Source organism: Protopterus annectens, chromosome 9.part0 (assembly GCF_019279795.1).
Source record: "Protopterus annectens isolate FY-2018-M chromosome 9.part0, PAN1.0, whole genome shotgun sequence".
In the NCBI taxonomy this organism is placed as follows: Eukaryota; Metazoa; Chordata; order Ceratodontiformes; family Protopteridae; genus Protopterus; species Protopterus annectens.
This window is the reverse complement of record NC_056743.1, coordinates 625,261,105-625,283,815: the sequence shown is the minus strand read 5'-3', so window position 1 is coordinate 625,283,815 and position 22,711 is coordinate 625,261,105. Positions and strand designations below refer to the sequence as shown.

Below are 22,711 nucleotides of genomic sequence, written 5' to 3'. Positions count from 1 at the left end.
TATTCATAAAACAAAGACAATAGTAATGCCTTCTAACTGCTTGTGATTTGCAGAAATGTCCATACTTTTGCCTCTGATGTAAAATGTGTGTTCTGTTCTTTAATGCACAGTGGGAACTGTAATCCCAGATGAATACCATACTCTTTAAAGTTTAAAAATGTCATGCATTTTCTTTTATATCTCATTCATGGACTTTCTATTTTAATATAGGAATGAAATTAAAGGAGTCTGCTGATTTTTAAGATGTGCATCTCTATGGAGGGTGTTGCCCTGACCTTCTATGCTTTTTCTTTGATGCATTAGAGAACATAAGATGACAAAGGCAGGTGTGGAAATATAATTATCATATACATGCATATCTCTCAACCTCTAGGAACAAGAAATCTGGACAAAACCCCAAATAATGGGGGGGGGGGGCAAAGGCCCAAAAATAGGGACACTTTTTAAATATTGCTATTACAAACTTACAAAGTTGATAGAGTAACAGGTCTTGCATTAGCATGAATTTTCTGAAGGATATGAAGTCTGAAACTCAAACGTCTGCTACTATTCTCGGACTTCAGTCCTCAATGATTTAACATTAATTTTCCAGAAAACCACAATTTTATAAGAAAGAGACCAAAAATATGAGGCATAAATCTGGACAGTTGGGAGGTATGCATATATCTCTACTGCTTGTAAAAGCAATTCAACACCTAAGTTAATATTAAAGTATACATCAGAGGCAATATCTATATAGTTATACTATAGTGCAGATGTCAGTATATATATATATATATATATATATATATATATATATATATATATATATATATATATATATATGATGCACAGAGTATGTCATAAAATGCATTGTTTGATAAACAGATAAGCTTACTTAGGCACTAACGCCTGTTTATATATGTGACTTGATATGAACTAGTGACACATATGGGAATCAAACCTAGGTCAGCAAGAAGCAACTCCATTCTTGTTAATTATGGCTATATTGTGTGTGTGTGTGTGTGTGTGTGTGTGTGTGTGTGTGTGTGTGTGTGTGTGTGTGTGTGTGTAGTATAATTTAACAAGCAAAATTCTAATAGTTGTAATGATTGTCAACTATATATGGCAGTTAAGTCATAATTCTACAATGCATTCGTCAAGGTAGTTCCCCAAAACAAGGTAGAACAGTTATGGAATTGACCATTGTGCACAAATATTATCTCCGGATATAAGCACAAAGGAGTAAAGGTCAAAGGAAGTAGGCAAGTCTGGGTTATTTAGAAATGATTAGAAACAGGCAATTTTTGCAGAAATTCTATCACAGGCAACAAGCATCAACCAGAATACTAATTTGTTTAAATGTTAATAAGACAGGCATTTAGAAAATATAAAGAAAGGTGACTACAATTAACAAATAATGATAATGGATTGAACTGGTGGGGATTTTGATGTAATTAATTACTAATAAATGTATTGTTGATTAAGGTTGTAGATGTTCAGTAAACAGTAATGTGTTGCTTTTGATCATATATATTTGAAATGCCAGTCAAAAAAAAGCACACCTTTTTCTACTTCTGAGTATTAAGTATTATTGACACCTTTGGTATTCACTTATTTTTCCCCATTTCCTCTTTTGTTTACAACATAATCTATGTTGCTGAGCATACCGGGCTCTAAGGGTTCTTTCTATAAATTTGTGAATGGGGAAGGCAAAATATCACTGGATATGCAAATACAAAGTTAGTTATATAAACAAAATATGCTGTTTGATAGTGGTAAGGTACAAGAACAGTGAAAGACATGAAATACTAAAAAAGTTTTCTGTTGATGTCACAGAGCACATTGTCTTTAGTATACTCTAGCACAGTTGGGATACTTCTTGTAATTGTATATTCACCTACACTGGATGTACTGTGCTGCAGACCGAGTACTTCCACATCTGGTTTGTGTATATGAATGTTTCAGTAAACACAGTGGAAAAGGTGCAAGCCAAGGTCTTACAGAAAACACAGCTAAGTTTTAGTAGAGGTGGTGTGCAAATGAATGACACATATAGGTTTTACTAGATTTAGTGGACAAATAAATGAGGAATTCAGATATAAGCACTACATAGAAGCATATACTTTGCTGGCAGATACACAACAATTAACGCACCTTCTGTAACCATTATTTATTAGTTAAATTGCACTACTGGTCTAGCAGCTTCCACCACCTAAGCCTTTATAAGGATGACCGTATCCAGTTCCTTGTATTACTGAAAACATTCATTATTTGTTCAAGAAAACTGTCCCAATAACACACTGCCTTTTTGTGAAATAATACTTTATCTCCCCTAATCTACATACCCTTCATATCAATAAAGACTGTTTCTTTATTGGTATGAATCTCTGTAACAGCTACATGGACTCCATGGAGTCCACTAAGGTACTTAAATATTTCTCATGTCCTCTATTATTCTTCTTTCCTCAAAAATGGACATCTTATATGACTTATGAGGCAGACGGTGCACAATAATTCGCCATCTAGCCTACTAGTATTACATCAGTGACATCTACAGAACTGCACATAATCCCCTAGGTGAGATCTTACTAGCTGTTTGTAAAGAGAAATAATGACATTGTGTTTATTTCTGCTTCTGCCTACACATCCTAGCATCACACCAGCCTTCATTGCTATTTTCTCACTTGCTAGTTAATCTTTAGATCATCTAATATGACTACCTTCATGTCTCTTTCCTCTATATTGCTGCTACTACCTCTTTGCCCAAACCATACCAGATACTTTTTTGCCTACAGCTACTTTATTTTGCATATTATTTTACACCAAACTTTAAACTATTCCTTTAGTCTTGCCGTGTTTGTCCTCATCCCTTGTGTATTTTTTTTTGCTCCTTGCTTAACAATTTCATCAGTAAAAAGCCAAACATTTCCTTTAAGAGTTCCTGCATGATAACATATAAAAGCATTGAAAGGGAGCAGACCCACTGCTGATCCCTTTCATACCCCACTACTACCTTTTTAAAAATCAACCTTTTTGTTCGATCATCTAGCCAAAGTTATTACTCATGTTTCTACCCTTGGATTAAGTCTTGGCTTGTTCAGTTACTTCTTATGTGGTACCATACCAGCTGCTTTTCTACAGTTCACGTGGAGTGCATTGTCCACCCATTTCTAATTTAACAGCTTATTTACCTTGTGGTGGCTGGTGTAAGATCAGCAAAGGAACCTATTGCAGTCCACCTTGAACAAGAAATTAAAAACGTAATGACTATGTAAAGTGACAGTTGTAAACAGGAGTCCTGTTTCTAAAAAGGAACCATGTTCCTTTTTTCTTCTTTTCTTTCCTCCTGTGAATTTAAAATTATATTTATTCATCTGCAGTGTTTTGATCTCCAGTGTAGAAACGTCTTTCTTCAGCTGTTAACATCAGAGAGTCTTCCAATCACTTTCTTTGCAGATGTCCCTTGCAGCTTATGCAGAAATGCATTGAAAATGCTGTACGTAGATGCTGGATGTTGTTGCATTATGCAATTAGAAATGTAACCAATACTGAGTACTTTCTTTTGGCAATATAGATTGGAGTATAAATGATGGATTTTGTGTATAACTGTAAAACAGGAGGTCTGCACGTTGTTGTACGGGTAACCAGAGTGATACAAAAATGTTTGTCCACTACTGGGGAGAATGATTTAACAGATCCTGTAAGATATATTTTCAGTCTGTCAAAGAACATCACTTTATTTTCATAGCATTCAATGTAAGTTGTATATCATGTAGCCAGACAGGGAGTTTTTCCAAGATTTCTGTTTACGGTTGTTTGCAGTAAGGGACAGATTCAAAGAACCCTAGTAGATCATCTGCATAAAGAAGTTTAGACAGTTTGAAATTGAGAGGAAGCTGGTTATGGAAAGGCTAATTAGAAAGGGCCTAATACTGAACCTTGTCAATGATGTCAATCCCAAACATTTTTTGTTATTAAAAGTATATGTAAAAGCCTTTCTTAAAAAAATTAAACTTTAAAAATAAAAATTGTCTGGTGTATGATACCTCGCATATACTTTACAGCAGGTTTTTATATTTAAGCAATTAGTTTTGAGATGAGTACCAAAGTGACTTTCCTAAAACTACAATACAAGATATTTCATGAATTGCATAAACCAGACCCATACATATTCACTTCATGCATTTTCCTGTTTTTAGCTTGAATTACTATTTTGCAATAATTTCAATGGACTGCAATAATTGCTTCAGTTGCCTAATGAATAGCGTTTTACATAGTCTCTGCAGATTTTATGAATTGGTTGTCTTGTGGTAGTTTTCTTCTCTAATTCTGAGGTATGTTTATTTTTTAATTTGTGTTTTTTTAGTTATTTTTTAAAGTTGTGTCTGGTAATTTTAAATTATTTTACTACATGGGTGAGATTTATGCTAAGATATTTTCACTTATTTTTAGTTTAGTTATTTATTATTTTTTTCTTGCTGCTTTTCTGCTTCATTTTTTCTGACTTACCTCAGTACCTCCATCCATCACTGGGTCTACCCCAGACTATCTCCTTCCTAAAGCTACAGTTGGCATAGAAAATAAGGGTGTCCTGAAGATTTATGCACCTGACTACTTCCACCAGGGGATTTTTCATTTATGACCTACTTCCTGGTTCGGCCTCCCCTGTATTCACGTGTCTATGTCTGATGTCTACTTTCTATGGACCACTCCTTCCTGCAGGGAACACCTACAGAAATGCCCCTGTGATGGTCACAGCTATCCCTCCATGCTAGTGGCTCATACACCTGAGCTGATAATCATACCTAGGTCACCTGAGCAGTAGTTCTGGCCTTATCCCTCAAGACCACAGCACTGACTCCTTTTATTAGTGTAATATAAAGGTAGATCTATGTATATTTCGGTATAGAATTGGTTCCATTTTGCTGGTAATGTTATTTTCCAATTGGCTCATGATGATTTATTTCTTAATTTTTATTCTTTTATTTTGATTATTTTTATTACTTTAATTTAATTATATTCCTAGCTAACTGATTTATGTGGTACTATTGTTTTAGGAGGGTTGTATATGTATTTTTTTTTATACAGCACAGTATGTGACGTTATATTTTTTTCTTAATAAACTGGGGCAGAGTTTCTTTAATTGATGTTGTAGGTAGAATGGTGATAAATCAATGATGTTAATAGAAACCTTTTAAATGACCGATGAAATGAGTAGGATGGTGATATATGGCCATACTTTTTCTCATAGGTATTTTTTCTATCACATACTTTATCAGTGTCCATTACTGGGATAAATAAATATGGAGGCTTTAAGTTCTTTGGCATCTCCACTTCCTACAGCTGAACTCTGAAACACCTTACCTTGCTGCTCTATATACCTCTCAAACAAATATGGAAATTTGTTTAAGCTTTTGACATGGTTACACACCCTTTACTTCTAGAAACACTACCAAACCTAGGATGCTCCACCACCACACTTCAGTGGTTCCAGAGCTATCTACATGACCAGAAGCAAGCAGTAAAATGGTCTAACCAACTCTCCCCTTCCTACTTAACCCTGCAGGAGTTCCCCAGGGCTCCATCCTAGGTCTTCTGCTGTTTAATATATTCACCAATAATTTACACACCGCTCTTCCCCAGGAACATTAATTCAGTATGCTGATGACTCTGCCTTAATCTGTACATCTCGTACTCTGCCTGAACTAAACAAAACCCAACAATCTTTCACAGCAATTGAATCTTGGCTCACAGAGACCCAACTTTTTCTAAACGGCAAACCCCCCCCCCACAAACTCATAGTTTTTCACCACATAAATACCACCCTCAGCCCAAACCAATTTAACATCCTCACAGTTGACAAAACTATCCTAGAAAATGTTCAAGAAACTAAACTGTTAGGTGATATCAACAGCAAACTCAACTTTTACCTTCATATCCAGCAAAACATAAAGAAGACACATAAAAAACTAGGATTCCTTTACAGAAACAAACAATTCCTTACCACCCCAACCAAGACCACCCTGGCAAAAACCTTCCTCCTCCCCTCTCTATTCTATGGCTCCTGTATACTAACTAATCTGTAGAACTCCTTCAAAACAAAAATGGAACAATGTTACAATAAAATAGCAAAGTTTAACTACCGTACACATCGCTGTATACCACTACAAGAACTAAATTGTCTGGAACTATCAAACCAACTAACATATACACATCTAACTACATTACACAACCTAATCTATAAACCCACTGCCTGTCCTGCCCTAGCAAACCTAATCAAACAATAAAAACCTAGCAGACCACTCAGATCCAATGATAAAAACCTAGTCAAACCTACAAACCTTCCAAAAACTTAGGAAAATCTCTGTACTCATAGTCTGTCTCACAATTATGGAATTCCCTCCCATCAAAACACTTTAAAGCTTCCTTAAAAGAACACCTAAACAAATTATGGCTATGTACACACCTAACTCCAGGCTAATCCCTCCCTCTAGCCCTTTATATTACCTCCTCATAATACACTAACCTCCCTCCTCCAAAAATAATCTACTAATAATAATCCACTAACCTCCCTCCTTTAAAACTAATCTATTTATAACCTCAGTAACAGTATGGAAGGCAATCCATCAACTAACAACTCTGCACCTTTTTGTCCCTGGCATTCTACCTGTATTTACCAAGGTACAAGCACATGAATGACTGACTCCAATCTCTGTCATGATAAACAAGTACAGTCTAAACAAATACTCTTACATCAATGAAGCTTATTTTCTAATTGTGAATGTATGTAAACTTTAAATGTTTAGTATGACACGTATTACATAAGTAACTCTAAGTGCTTGTTCACAAATTTCCAATTGTGTAGTCTCACATAAGTAACCAAAGATATAAATGTGGTTACTCTATTATTTACATGAGAGGAGAGGTCTATAGGTTCATGTGTTCACAGGTAGTTACTTAATATGTTGTCCAGGGGACCACTGAGTAGCCTAGATCAGTTTTCAGAATTGCCCCAGAGCACTGTCTGGTTAAGTGCATTGATCCAAGTCACACACTAGGCAAATGGAAGCTGTGTGTGTCAAACCATGAATTACAGGATACAGCTTATTAACAGTTCATAGCCTTATCTGCCTGGGCTAACTGTGGGATTGGTCGTACAGTGCAGCATTGGATCAAGGTTTCATATATTATGGATTGCTGCAGGGTTGGTATGAGTACCCATTTGGTTCCAGACACAAAGGTAAGGATGATGTTTGGTGCCATAAAGATGAAATGTAGTCACAGCACTAATCTGATGTGTAGCTGTAGCACCACAGTGTGATGTGGAACATGATTTCTTGGCATGTAAGGGGAGCTTCTTCCACATATGCTGTATCTCATATTCCTAGCAAGAGAAGTGGTTAGTAATTCAGTGCACCATTGTACTCTGCATTTTGCAGCCTATTATATTGATATTTTCGTTTATTGTTTTTGTTGCACAACCCCTGTAAAAATGACCACTGTGTGACACATATGTATCAAAGTATTCCATCTGTTCAATTTGGTGGTTCCTTTGCTACCAGAACCATCTCAACCACCGTTGCCAAACAAAACAATGTTAAGAGACATAACACCAAAGCTTTCTAACTCAAAGCTGATCACTCACAGGTACTTACAAGCTGATCACTCACAGGTACTTATTCCCTACCTTCTTTCCCCTTTCACCTTCTCTTCCCCTTTCCGTTCCATTCCATGCATTAGTCCAATGTACACACCAACGTTCTCATTTAAAGTCTAGGATTTCATTGTTTTCTCTTATTCTATTGAAATGTAATTTGGACAAAACAATGAGAAACTGCAAACTCACACCAAGTCTAGTGTCTATATCCATCATGGATAAGGGCTACAAGTAAATTTCCCAATATATCCTTGTTTTGCCTGCCTCTGAGTTATTTGTATGCAAAATATAATGGCTAAACACTGCCATGGGAATGTAAGGCTAGGCTTCTTAAGAACCTCACAGTTCATAGCCTAGTAAGCACCTCTGAACCTATGAAACTATCAGAGAGTACCAATACAGAGTCATAGTGCTTATAGTTCATAAAAATGTTCTATTTACTCTGTCTTTTGTGTTTTTAAATAATAAATATTACCATTCTTTAAATGTAGAAAATATATTTATATAACAACAAGGGCAAAGTTTACAGAAAAAACAATGTGTGTAACTCAACAGCCAAAACAGGGTCAGAACTCTATGGAAGCGTATTACTGATTTTGAGCTAAAATTGAAAATACATCAGCCTGTTATTTTACTGCCTTGTGACATCTGTTGTGATGTACATGATGCCCCTCAATATGATGAGATCCTATAAAATCTGTTGTGATAAAAACAGATACCCCAGTACAGCAGATGATTTCTGGAACATTCCAATATCTGTTGGAGTATATCTGATGTACCACTATGGAAAGCATTGGAGAGCAGTAGATATATCACCATGGCAATAAAGTTCTTTTACACAGAGTCCTGCTCTATTTACTAGGTCACATTCTCATGACAGAATAATTTATTTATTTATTTAACATTTGTTTACCAGTAAAGTCTGACTTGGAACAAAGCCAATTTTCAATGGAGGCCTGGGGAGAAACACTCCAGATGCATGTCTTTGCAATTTGGGAGGAAACTGGAGTACCCAGAGAAAACCAGCTTGAATGCAGGGAGGACATGCAGACTCCACACAAAAGGCACCCTAGCTGAGAACCGAACCAGCGAACCTCTTGCTGTGAAGCTACAATGCTACCGCTGCACCACTGCATCGTCCATCATCAATAAAACAGCAAGTTTTTATTAGAGAGCACTTAATGGAGCCTCTGGCATGTCTGTCACTGTCTGTCATGCCTCTCATTGCCTGTAGAATCACTTCCAGGAGCCAGATGGACTGGTGGCATTATTTGTACAGAATACATGTTCTGTTAGGCATAGTGACTGGTCTTGCCACAACACTCATCTGGTCATACTGGCTGTGCCCTGTTCAGTGTAACTATGTTGAGACTTGTTTTGTTTCAGTCGATATTGGTTAAATCAATTAAATGAAATTCAGTGCCAGGTCAGTACTAAATTTAAATATCACATGGACTTTTAGCTACATCACTGACTCTGATATAAAGAAAAAACATGTCCATTCTAAATTCAGCTATGGCAGTTACTTTAGTTTTTGTCAAATGCTAGTAAACTCCAACTTGCGCTGGTTAGGCCTATTCAAGGCTGAAGAGACAGAATTATTACCTACCACCCTGCCTGATCTTCCTTCCTAGAGAGGAAAAGAATGAAAGGGGAAAAATCCTAACTTCTAGATTTATTATTTCTGAGCCAATGGTGATGGTAGCCCCGCCACTTCACCTATGTTATATGAACTCTGGGTTTTAGCGGAGGCTGAGGGTAGGCTAAGTTTAACAATGGATTAGATGATTAATGAAAGAATCTTTAAGAAAAGAGAGGAAGATGGGATAGTACACTGTGACTGTGAGCTAAACCCCACCTAATGTAGCAATGGATCATAAATGTGGAATACAAACTGCAGACATGACTGGCTGTTGAGGTATTACTGCCTTGCTTTAATTTCTCATTTTTCTGCAGTGGTGGAGAGTATCTACCTTACTCTGTTCCATTCAAATATTATCCACTTCCTGAGATGCTTGTAGAAATGAAATGTAGTGAGACTTCTGACAATACTAGTGTATGTCAATAACTACTTAAAACTATAGAGAGGTCAAACCTTTGTTTTATAAATCTTTTTTTTTATTATTAAATGCAATTGGCAAAACAGCTAAGCATCCACTGCAAACATGCCAGAATAAATGCTTGCATTCCACTAATGGACAGCAAGTTCAATTTTCCCCTTTCTCCTCTCTGTCCCTGTCCATCATCTCACTTTCATGTCTAGCCCCCATCTCCAGTCTAGCAGTTAGCACAGAGGATTAAGTCTATGAGCTGCTAACAAACTAGTTTATGTGGTCCAGGGTTTGATTTCCTCAGCCTTCATTTGCTTACTGTGTGACCTTGAATAAGCCACCTTAATCAGGTAGTGCTTGGGGAGGAGGCAATTGGGAATTTGGGCTAGGCTCCTTAACGGTCTCCGGGCATGCAAGTCTAGTAGCTACCTAGGAAACAGCCATCATTTAATTTCTCTGTTTCTCTTTCCCACGGTCACTTTCATCTTTCTAGTAGTCCTCATTCTATAGAGTGTTCTCCCTAATAGTTATTATTGAATATGTTCTATGCTGTTTTTCTGATCTTGTGCATAGCATCTTTCAATTCACACTCATCCTTAAATTGCATGGTCCCCAAATGACTCCCTGCTCTCCAGTAATTATTTTATTAGCTTTACTTTTCAGGAGGGCCAGTTTGAAGGAGATTGGAGACTGTAAAGTGGTGACCAGAGAAAGTGTAGTTAGGCAGCATAGGATGGTGGTTTGTAGGATGACGATGGTGATCAAGAAGAGGAGGAGGAGTGTGAGGGCAGCACCAAGGATCAAATGGTGGAAATTGAAAAAGGGTAATTGTGAGGTGGAGTTCAGGGATGAGTTAAGACAGGCACTGGGTGGCAGTGAAAAGTTACCAAATAGTTGGGTAACTACAGCAGAGCTAGTAAGGGAGATGGCTAGAAAGGTGCTTGGTATCACATCAGGACAGAGGAAGGACAACAAGGAGACATGGTGGTGGAATGAGGAAGTACAGGAGAGTATACAGGCAAAGAGGTTGGCAAAGAAGAAGTGGGATTGTCAGAGAGATGAAGAAAGTAGACAGAAGTATAAGGAGATGAGGTGCATGGCAAAGAGAGAGGTGGTGAAGGCTAAGGATAAGGCATATGAAGAGTTGTATGAAAGGTTGGACACTAAGGAGGGAGAAAAGGACCTGTACCAATTGGCTAGACAGAGGGACCGAGCTAGGAAAGATGTGCAGCAGGTAAAGGTGATAAAGGATAATGAGGGAAACATACTCACAAGCGAGGAGAGTGTGTTGAGGAGATGGAAAGAGTACTTTGAGGGGTTGATGAATGAAGAGAATGAGAGGGAGAGAAGGTTGGATGATGTAGGGATAGTGAATCATGAAGTACAATGGATTAGCAAGGAGGAAGTAAGGATAGCTATGAAGAGAAGGAAGAATGGAAAGGCTTTTGGCCCAGATAACATACCTGTGAAAGCATGGAGGTGTTTAAGTGAAATGGCAGTGGAGTTTTTAACCAGATTGTTTAATGAAATCTTAAAAAGTGAGAGGATACCTGTGGCATGGAGAAAAAGTGTTTTGGTACCGATTTCTAAGAATAAGAGTGATGTGCAGAGCTGTATTAACTATAGAGGGATTAAATTGATCAGTCACAGCATGAAGTTATGGGAAAGAGTAGTGGAAGCTAGGTTAAGAAGGGACATGATGATTAGTGATCAGCAATATGGTTTCATGCTGGGAAAGAGCACTACAGATGTGATATTTGCTCTGAGAGGGTTGATGGAGAAGTACAGAGAATGTCAGAAGGAGTTGCATTGTGTTTTTGTAGACATAGAGAAAGCATATGACAGGGTGCCTAGAGAGGAGCTGTAGTATTGTATGAGGAAGTCAGGAGTGTCAGAGAAGTATGTTAGAGTGGTACAGGATATGTACGAGGGTAGTGTGACAGCTGTGAGGTCTGCGGTAGGAGTGACAGATGCGTTTAAGGTGGAGGTGAGGTTACATCAAGGATCAACTTTGAGCCCTTTCTTATTTGAAATGGTGTTGGACAGGTTGACAGACAAGATCAGACAGGAATCCCCGTGGACTATGATGTTTGCAGATGACATTGTGATCTGTAGTGAGAGTAGGGAACAGGTGGAGGAGACCCTGGAGAGATGGAGATATGCTCTAGAGAGAAGAGGACTGAAGGTCAGCAGGACTAAGACAGAATATATGTGTGTGAATGAGAGGGAGGATAGATGAATGGTGAGGATGCAAGGAGTAGAGGTAGCGAAGGTGGATGAGTTTAAATACTTGGGGTCAATAGTAAAGAGTAACGGTGAGTGTGGAAGAGAGGTGAAGAAGAGAGTACAGACAGGATGGAGTGGGTGGAGAAGAGTGTCAGGAGTGATTTGTGACAGACGAGTACCTGTAAGAGTGAAAGGGAAGGTCTACAAGAGGGTAGTGAGACCAGCTATGTCATATGGGTTGGAGACCGTGGCACTGACAAAAAGGCAGGAGTTTGAGCTGGATGTGGCAGAGTTAAAGATGTTAAGATTTGCACTGGATGTGACGAGGTTGGACAGGATTAGGAATAAGTATATTAGAGGGTCAGCCCAGGTTGGAAGGTTTGGAGACAAAGCCAGAGAGGCACGATTACTTTGGTTTGGACATGTGCTGAGGAGGGATGCTGAGTATATTGGGAAAAAGATGCTAAGGATGAAGCTACCAGGTAACAGGAAAAGAGGAAGGCCTAAGATAAGGTTTATGGATGTGGTAAGAGAGGACATGCAGGTGGTTGGTGTGACAGAGCAAGATGCAGAGGACAGGAAGAAATGGAAATGGGTGATCTGCTGTGTCGACCCCTAACGGGAACAGCCGAAAGAAGATGATGATGACTTTTTAGCTGTCTTATTTACAAATTAAAATTAATCTCCCTATATGATGTTTACATTGGCATTGCAACTGATATTGTGTTGCCTTTGCAAGCTATTTGCATAAGAAATGATGCAGTGAGTTGTTACTTTGTACTAACTTGGTCTAACCTTCTCTTTAACCTTCTCCAAATACAGAATTGAAAATAAATTACATTATAAATGAAATTATGAATGAGCTTGTTCTTTACTGTTGTAAACACTTGCAAAGAGTTTTTGGTTGTGTATAGCCTAAGCTTGTAGCTTGCTAATTTCTGCTCCCTCCTGGCTGTGCACCCCAGCTTAACTTTTCTTTGTCTGTTTTTATACTTTTTATAGTGCATCATGTTTGTCCTGCAGATAATCTTACTGCCTTGATATTTCTCTAAACTTTAACGTATTCCACTGTTCTGTACTCACCAAACGACGTAATCATCACTGCTGGGAAAGCAAGTCTGACCAATCATTTAATTGCACGAGTCAAGGTTTTAGTTCGTGCCAACACCAGTTTTAATTTTTCATGTCCTCTTATATTTATAAATAGCTATTCTACCTCTGTGTTTTTTTGAACACCCTGTGTGGCGCGGCAGCAAGGAACCAAAATCCCCCTTCTATCTATAATCTAATGCCTTCCTTTACAATTACGGGTAACTTTCAGTTCTAAATACTTGACTTTTTGGGATACTCCTATTTACCTATATATCTTCCAAACCATTTTGCTATAACCACTACATTCCACAAAGTTAACTTAAAGAATTCTATTGCTATACCATACCTTTTCTGATTGTTTTCTGATTGCGCAAGATTGCTGTCTGGGCCAACCTGCTCCGTTCACCCACGCTTCACTTGGGCTCACTCTGCTCCCCTAACCTATCCCATTCTCACCCACCCCTCTTTCATTACATTTATACCTATAGGTATTACACCCCTTTTCCCTATTCACCAATCCTCTCTCACCCCCACCTGTCATTCTCTCCACCCACCTCTCCAGCCCTACCCCTCTCTACTAAACCAATACTCTATTGCTCTTAAGTCATATCATATCCTTCCACAGTTGCCTCCCCTAGCCTACACTACATCCTCTTTCCCAGTATATCTCTGTAACCTCCTCCATTCATGCTCAATTACCACTCATTTATCTACTACTCTATTCTATCAGGTCTTATCGTCCTAGCCTACAACACCACAGACCTCCACAATTATAACATCAAATACCATCTCTCCCCTACTCAATCAACCTACTACCCCAACCTCTGACCAAATCATACAGTCACATCAACCCATAACTTTACTCATTTTCCTACTCTTTTCTTTACCGTCTCAATCACACATGATCCTCTTACCCTCCTATCCCCACTTTCAGGTTCCATCTCATAAAATCAAACAAACTTACTGCTGCACTCTCTAACACACTTAAAACTACAAGCTGACATCCATCCTAACCCTGGCCCAAGCTATGACTCAACTAAAACACAAAGAAAACTCCCCAACCCTAATATAAATACCCCAAAACACAACACCTCTGCAACAAATATGCAAACTCCCCTACCAGTCATTTCCAAATTTGATCTACTAATTACCAACTTCAGTCTCAGAAACCTAGTAAATAAAATCACAAAATTTAATTCTATCGTATCCACCTACTCTCCTGACTTAGCTGTTTTAACTAAAACTTGATTAAAACCACACATCAAGGACCCTGAAATTACTCTCCAAAGTTATAACATAATAAAGCAAGACAGACTAAACAAAAGAGCTGGTGATGTAGCTGTTATTTTCAAAGACTCTCTTAAAGTAGAAAAACTAAACAAAGTTCCACCAGACATCCCCGATGCTGAAATACTCCTTACACATGATTATCATAGCCATTTCCCTGCCCCCAGGAAACAATCTTCCCAGCATTGAACATCTCCTCTCCTGGTCCACCTCCACTTTCAGTCAAGAAACTATCATCCTAGGTGATTTTAATATTGGCTGGCTTTCCTGCTCTTCCAACTGCCCACTAGCTTTATCAATCTATACAACTATCACCAAATTATTAACTGTCCCACTCGTACTGACAAACATTTCAAAAAGAGTCTCTACTTGATTGGATATTAACAACTGAACTGGCTTGAGCTCCACAACCTATTAACATTAAACCAACTTACCTTTACATTCAAACTCATTCACAAACCCAGTCAATGCCCTGCACTTTCCACCCTAGTCCAACCACAGGTCAATGCAAGGTCCCTTAGATCTTTGGACAGGCAAATGCTAAAAATAACCCAGTCTCACAACTCCCTCTACTCTAATAAAATAGCCAATACCTGGAATGCTCTCCCCCAACACATTCAAAACACTCCAAATACGAAATACACCTCACAGCCAAAGTCCTCCAAACACGAAACACAGTTTATTCACAGAAAAAAATGGTTAAGCGCTTTCATCAATAGACTTCATCAGAACCATAATTGCATGCAGAACACTCACTTAAATATAAAAACCTTAATCATAATTAGATGAACAGGTGACCAATAATTGAAATAATCTGGCCTTAAAGTGGAAATTCCAAATGCAGAAAGTGATGAAATAAATAATAAAAATGACAATAACATACTATATATATTACTTTAAAAATACTGTCACATGAATGCAATAGAAAAAATATTGCCCTATGATATACTAAAAGAATTTTTATTATATCATTGAACACTAAAACATGACACATTAAAACATGTACTGTGTACATAAATAGGCTAAAATAAAACAAATATAGATGGTACAAATGCTATCCCACAAATCAAATGATACTAATTGTAAGGATGTTAGTATATAAACATATGAATACAAATTCATTATAATTTATAAGCCCTAAATTTGAGCTCTGATTTAATGCTGATATGATCGTTCAGCCCAGGTGGAACAGTGGCATTTAATTCTAACTGCCATCTAGCTTCTGCCCTAAGAAGTTGATTGGTCCAGTCACCCCCTCTGATGTCTTTACCTACTACTTCAAGGATACCAAACTGAAAGAAGTGTTCAGGGAAAGATTTAATATGTTTAAATAATGCATTCTTTTCATCATGTTTAGAAATGTTATATAGGTGCTCGTAGATTCTCCTACATAACTTCCTTTCCATCTTTCCCAAATAATATTGTTGGCAGGACTGACATACTGCTAAGTACACAACTCCAGTAGTATTGCATGTCCCTATCCTGAACCTAACCTCAATATTATAGGGTCCCAAAAACACCGATGGGGTGTAAATAATATGTTTACAATACTCACAGGCACCACACTTGGTAGTCCCCCTGTTATTAATTTTCTTTATCTGTCCACGATTATCCAATAGACTTTTTAAATTCCTATTTACCTTATAAGTGAAAGAGGGTTTGTTACCAACACTTGTCCATAAGTCTTGATTACACTTAAACATATTCCAATTGTTAATAATAGTATTTTTAACAAAGGCTGATGTTTCCCCCTCAATCAACACCATAGATTTTGTATAATCAAAACTATTATTGTTCTCAACTGCAGGGGTAATCTCAGTAGTGCCAAGTAGTGGTTTAAATCTAAAGCCCCATTCATTAACCACTTGTTCCTTAATATCTTTCACAAACTTCAAAGGATAACCCCTCACTTTAAACATATCCATCAATTTATCCATTTCAGAAATCACAGAATCATTCAAAACACTCCCAACTATTCATTAAACCTGGTGGACTTCTTCGAGACAGTCACCAGGGCACTGTACGAGGGGGAAATCTGTGCATACAGCCTACCTAGAAATAGCCAAGTCATTTTGACACTATCCCTTACTCAGGAATCATTGACAAACTCTCCCAGCTAGATATCAACCCTTATATCATAAGGTGGGTTGTGAACTGGCTCACTGATAGAACACATACAGTCAAAATAGGGGAATCCACCTCCAGCAACAGACCTATAACCAGTGGCACTCCACAGGGATTGGTCCTGGGACCTCTACTGTTCAGAATCTATTTCTCCAAAATACAAGCTAAAACCAAGGGACTGTGGCTGACAAAGTTTGCTGAAGACTGCAAAATGGGTGTGGCCATAGAATCTCCAAAAGATGTCAACATCCTTCAAGAAGGTCTTATGCAAAAAAATGACTGGTGCCAAAGTCATGGCCTCAAACTCATTGCAAAAAAATGTATTATCATCCATTGAGGTACGAGTGATGTTCCTGCAAATTACCACATCAATGGCAATACCTAAGTACACACTCAGTCGTTAGATATCCGGGCACTCAGGTTGGCAGCAACCTTGCCTTTGATCACCATGTTTTCACAGTGGTAAGAAGGGCATTCTATATGGCTCATCTCATAAGTAAGGGCATTGCCTTGAGAAAAGGAGAAGTTATCACCTTCCAGTACTCATTAGGCCAGTAATTGTGTACAATGCCCCTTTTGGTATGTATCTTTCAAAGCACCTGCAGCAACTGGAGAGACCACGAAGATTCCCCACAAGGAAAATTCAAGGTCTTCAGCAGCTGTCCTCTGTGGATCAGCTGAAATCACTGTCACTTTATTCTGTTTCATACAGACTACTCAGAGGTGATCTCTGCCTTGCATATAATGAGATCTCTGTCCCTGTTTTATTGGAAATGCTGCACATCTGCAAGTCAAATGGCACACGGGTTACTCACTCTAAGGACCTAAACCTAGTATGTGATGTCAATAGAACCTTCTGGAATGACAGATTTGTCTCTCAGAGGTTATCACACATTTGGAATAGACTCCCACTTCACATCAAACAGAACACCTCATTGGCCCTTTTCAAATGCAATCTGGACGATTGGATGGGTAATGTAAATTCACCCTGGGGGTTCCACCTGTGTCCCTCTTGGACAGGTGCAATAGGTGCTGATCATGGTAACAATGGTAAATCTGGCTAGGCTTGTAAGGGCCCTCAGGCCATTAACCTAGTAACTTCATATGATCCTTTGATTCTATGATTACTTGGCTATTTCTCCCCAGTTACTATAAACGCTGGCTAAACCACTCAGTGTGCATACTGTTTTCTGTTTTACTTCTACAATGATTACAGATATTTAGATTTAATTTAAAACTTTTATTTTAAATTTTATACCACAAACACTGATAGACATTTGCTAAACAAAGCAATACGGTCTCACAATGAAAACAGACTTAGCATTAAACCTTCTCTGCTCTTGAAACTCACATTCATTGAAACAGTATTGAAACCCACATTCAAAGAAAATGCATCTGGCCAGTAGAGGATAAAGTTTACCTTTGGGCTGTTTTCAAATCATCGACCCCTTGTACACATTTTTTAGGAGCATGCAAATATGCAAGAGTTCTTTGTTTCATCTTCCTGATTGTATTACATTATACAGCTTGTATAATACAGCACCAATTGTTAGAGCATGTTTTAAATTTACAGTTGTGAACATTTTCCAGTAAGCAATGAAACAAAACATATGAACCAATAATGACAAAACTGCCCAGTTCAGAATATTTCAACCCTAAAAGGCTACTCATTCTGTCATTACAATCCACCAATATTGGTCAATGTGGACAATTTTGGCAGAAGTAAAAGTCATCTGAATAATTCCACATTAAACACATCTGTAACGAATGAAAAGGTTGCTGCTAAAACAACTTTATATTTCAGTGTTTCATCTGCTAATTCTCTGCCTGCTGCCCTTGAAGAACAAATTGCCTATGTTACATTAAAAATGGTAAGATGGTAATATAGCAATAGGGAATGGATAGCAAACTGTTAACAGGTTCTAGTTACTAGGTATCTCATCCAAAGGAAGACATACTCAGGACTGCAGAACTCCACCCCCCCTTGAAGCACAACACAGTATCAGCAGTCCATCTACATACTGGGAATAGAACCCACAGCCTTCTGTATCAAGAGCAAGCATGTTACTTGTGCTACTAACAATGCTTTTCAATTCTATAGCATGATAGTGATACTGTTTGCTAAACAAAATAGTTGCACATTATAAACAGACTTAGCATGAGCAGCAGTAAACTTCTCTTTCCTTGGAGCTCAAAATTCCTTGAAAATGCACCTAAAACTCAGTTCCCTGAAAAAATGCAGTTTGGTAGTTGGGGTAGAGGATTCAGGCCCTTATTTCCTGTAACTAAGGTACAGGCTTTGAGCCTGAGCAAATTACTAACCACCTGCTATCCTAACTAAGGCATGTCAAACACCTACACACCCAGACACACACCTAACATACCTCTCAATCTCTTAGTGCAAGAAATCTGGACAAAGCCTAAAATAAACAGACAGATTTTAAATATTGCTCTGATGAACTTCAGAAAGTTGCTAGAATAACAGGATGTGTGTTAGTATACATTTTCTAAAGGATATGAAGTCTGAAAATCAAATGGCTGTCATTATTTTCAAGCCTGAATGATTTTCCAGAAAATCATAAATTTTATACAGAATAGATCAAAAATCTGGATAGTTGAGAGGCATACTAACTACCTCTTACACACACACACACACACACGCACGCACGCACGCACGCACGCACACACACACACACACACACACACACACACACACACACACACACACACACACACACACACACACACACACACACACCTCTTACTTGTCCATCCATGGTCTGTAGTCTAAATGTCTTCTGTTATTCAAATTTTGCACTCATGGAAGATGAAGACATAAGCAACAGGTCACACAGACACAGAAGAAGAAGACATAAACAGGTTGCACACACCTGTTGCATCTGTGCGACCAGATGAAAACCTTTAAAAAATACGTAATTGTTTTTTTTAATTAAAAAAATTATCTCACAGCCAGTGGGCCCTAGGCAACTACCTTGGCCACCTAGTGCTGGATCTGGCTCTGACCTTGAGTATGCTCAAATGCAACTGATTGGATTTGCCCACTCTTAATGTTATCTACCCACTGCACTACAGAGGACAGTGGGCTGGATTCATGAATGCATACACCTAGTGCAGATATCATGTGCTATTTGGTATTCATTAAACAGTTGTGCACTTAGTGCAGAGCCTCAAAACAAGAGTAAGCAGCAGAATATGCTAATGAAAGCATAAGTAGTTGGATAACATGCTGATTAAGCAGTTAAGCAATCCAACATGGTGAAGCTATTCATGAATATATAAAATGAGCATGTTCTCTCAGCAGTCCCGTTTGGCCTATTCTTTGGAATACAGGCAAGATTACACTTGGAAAAAATGCTAGGGATTGCTGCTGTCATCATGAATCTGTATATGCAACAGGCTTTAATTCAAAGGGCTGCTGCTGCCTGATCTCGGCCGAGAAGGAGAAGGGTGATTAGACCCCATTTGACTTGTCATGGAATGCAAGATACAGAAATTGTAGAGTGATATAGGGTGGATACTAGGGAAACACTAGAGGTAATATGCAACCTCTGCCACCATCACCTGAGACCCTAGGGAAATTGGGGTAAACCCATCCCAGTAGAAACACAGGTATATGTAGCATTATGTATAGTAGCTACAGGTAGTTTCCAAAGATTCATAGGAGATATATTAGGGATATCAGGCCTCAGCTTCTAGAATATTACATCCGTTTCTAAATGCAATGCTGCAACATGCAAGGGATCATATCTGTTTCTCCACACGCCCCAGAGGAGACAGCAACAGCCATGCAAGAATTTTATGTAATAGCACACTTTCCTGAAGTTTTGGGGACAATAGATTGCACGCACAGAAATAAAAGCTCCACCTAGTGAACAGCAAAGGCGGTACATTACCAAAAAAAGGATACCAAAACTGTCAGGTTTTCTGTCATGCTCATGAGATCATCTATAATGTGTGTGTAGGTAATGCAGGCAGCTTTCACCACTCATACATATGGCACTGGGCTGTGCACAAGGTTTGCTAGCGGTGACTTTCCACAAGGGCAGCTAGTGGGGGATGCAGCTTATGCACTGGAACCTTGACTCATGATACTCATGAGAAACTTGCACAACCCTACTGAGCAAGGCTACAATGATGCCTATGCTCAAGCTAGGAATATTACAGAATGTGTATTTGGCTTGCTAAAATCAAGGTTCTGATGTCTAGACACAAAATGAGGTGAACGGTTGTACAACCTGGCCACCTCTGCCCAAATACTCACAGTTTGTGCCATATTGCAGAATATAATTCTCAAGAAACAGCTTCAACAAGGATGACAAGGGGCAGGATCACCATTTCTAGGACTACAGGCAGGGCCAGCAACTTCAGCAAATACAGATGGGGAGTCTGAGGGAAAACTAAAAGCTGCAAATGATGCTGGCAGATATAGGTGAGCACAATATGCCATGGCTCTCATTAACACCTAAACACGTACAAAGATTAAATGAAAGTGATGCTTCCAAAAGACCACAGCCTTTACATTACCATGTAATGGTTGGGTTCTGTTAACATCAGATAGAGACATCCACCATGGGCACATCTTGTAGCTGCAGTATTAACAAGGAAAGACTGGAAACTGTAGGAGAAAAAAGGTCTATAACTGATTAATCTCGTATGCAAATACTCATATGTCCCTAAGCTGAAACATGTCTTAGGTGGGGTTCCTATTAGATTACCGAAGACGCATTCTTTTGAATGTGTGTTGGTCGAACTTGAAAAGATGAAAAGGCAAAATGATGAAGCGGCATATAAGCGAATTCTTTCCCTGGGAAAGAAATTGCTTGGCCGCATCCATTACTTTGCTGTTTTCGTCACTGTAGTGCGATCGCAGAGTTGGTGTATTTAGGTACGGGGGTGTGGGGGGCACAGCCCCCCATGTCGGGGGGTGTGGGGGGGTGAAGCCTCCCACTTTATGTTATGCTTTAAGTGTTTTTTTTTTTTGGAACAGCGATTGGCGTTTGAGTTTGTAAGCTTTCACTTACATGGGGTCGATAAATCATCGTTCGCTTTTCTAATCGTTTGATGATTTAATATAAACCCTCTTAGGTGTAGAGTAATATCAGTAATAGCTTATGGTTGATGTATGCAATATACAGCTATGGATTTTGCTCAGTACTATACATCAAGCATTTCAGCAGGTCAATGTTCGCATCATTTGCAAAATATAGCAGTAAGTAATAATGAACTATTTTGACTCAATTACTAAGAATACTAAGACAAATACAATGAGAGTCAACAATTACATAACCAATCATTCACAACTGAGTAGAAGCATTAAATAAAAACATTTTTTCTGTAATACATTTACATTATAGCAAGCTTGTTAGCAAGCAAGCAAGCATTAGCTATTCACCATGTGCATTAAACATATAGGCAGCCCTAAGTCACAAAGAAATTTACAAAGGGCAGGGCGCAGTCATCATCACTTGCACAGGCTGGTTGGCGCTGGGAATGAAGAAAGGCAAGATTGACACCAAAGAAGTAAGAGTGTGCAAATAACAAGCAATTTATTCAGTAAGGATACAATTGTCAAAGCCAGTAGCAAGAGATTTGTATCAGTCAACAGTATTGTTTATACAACATGTGTGTGTGTATGTGTGTGCATGCGTATGTGTATGTGTGCATGTGAGGGGGTATGGAGAAGTTGTTTTTCAATGTGTGTGTGTGCATGTGTGTATGTATCTGTCTGTCTGTATGAACAAAATCAAGCATTATGTTAACATTACATCCTGGAATCTCAGACAGGTTTGAGAAGTGCATGGCAGAGTAGTCAGTTCAGCATTGTCACCCCCGAGCATGAGAACTACCTTTGCCAGCCTGGTTAGAAGCCAAGGTGCTAGGTGAATGTGAGTGATGTCTGATGGACCAGGACCACAACCACATGGCCTACCATGTCTGGGTGTGGACACCTCGATCACTGACAGAACAGTGGATGTAGTGCCACAAAAAGAGTGGGATCTGGCACGGCCACATCAGTTAACACTTGAAAATGTAGGAGTTCCCTGGCCACATGCATATTAACTCTTCCCCAGTAGACATTCCATTACAGACACTGACCAATCCTGTGTGTTGTTCATCCTGTCTAAGGAGTCACCCACATGGTTCAAGCAGTCCTGCACATCAGAATGGACAACATTTAGTACCCAAACTATCTCTTTTGAGGCCCAAGTGGAATGTGCCTGACCCTCTGTGATGGTCATTAACATACACTGTATAACATCTACTGACAAAC

General features: G+C 38.7%; 1 protein-coding gene across 1 annotated transcript in view; it reads left to right on the top strand.

The window, feature by feature from the left end:
- AGER (advanced glycosylation end-product specific receptor) overlaps positions 1 to 22,711 on the top strand; it is a 291,830-nt gene that overhangs the window by 540 nt on the left and 268,579 nt on the right. The window lies entirely within an intron of this gene.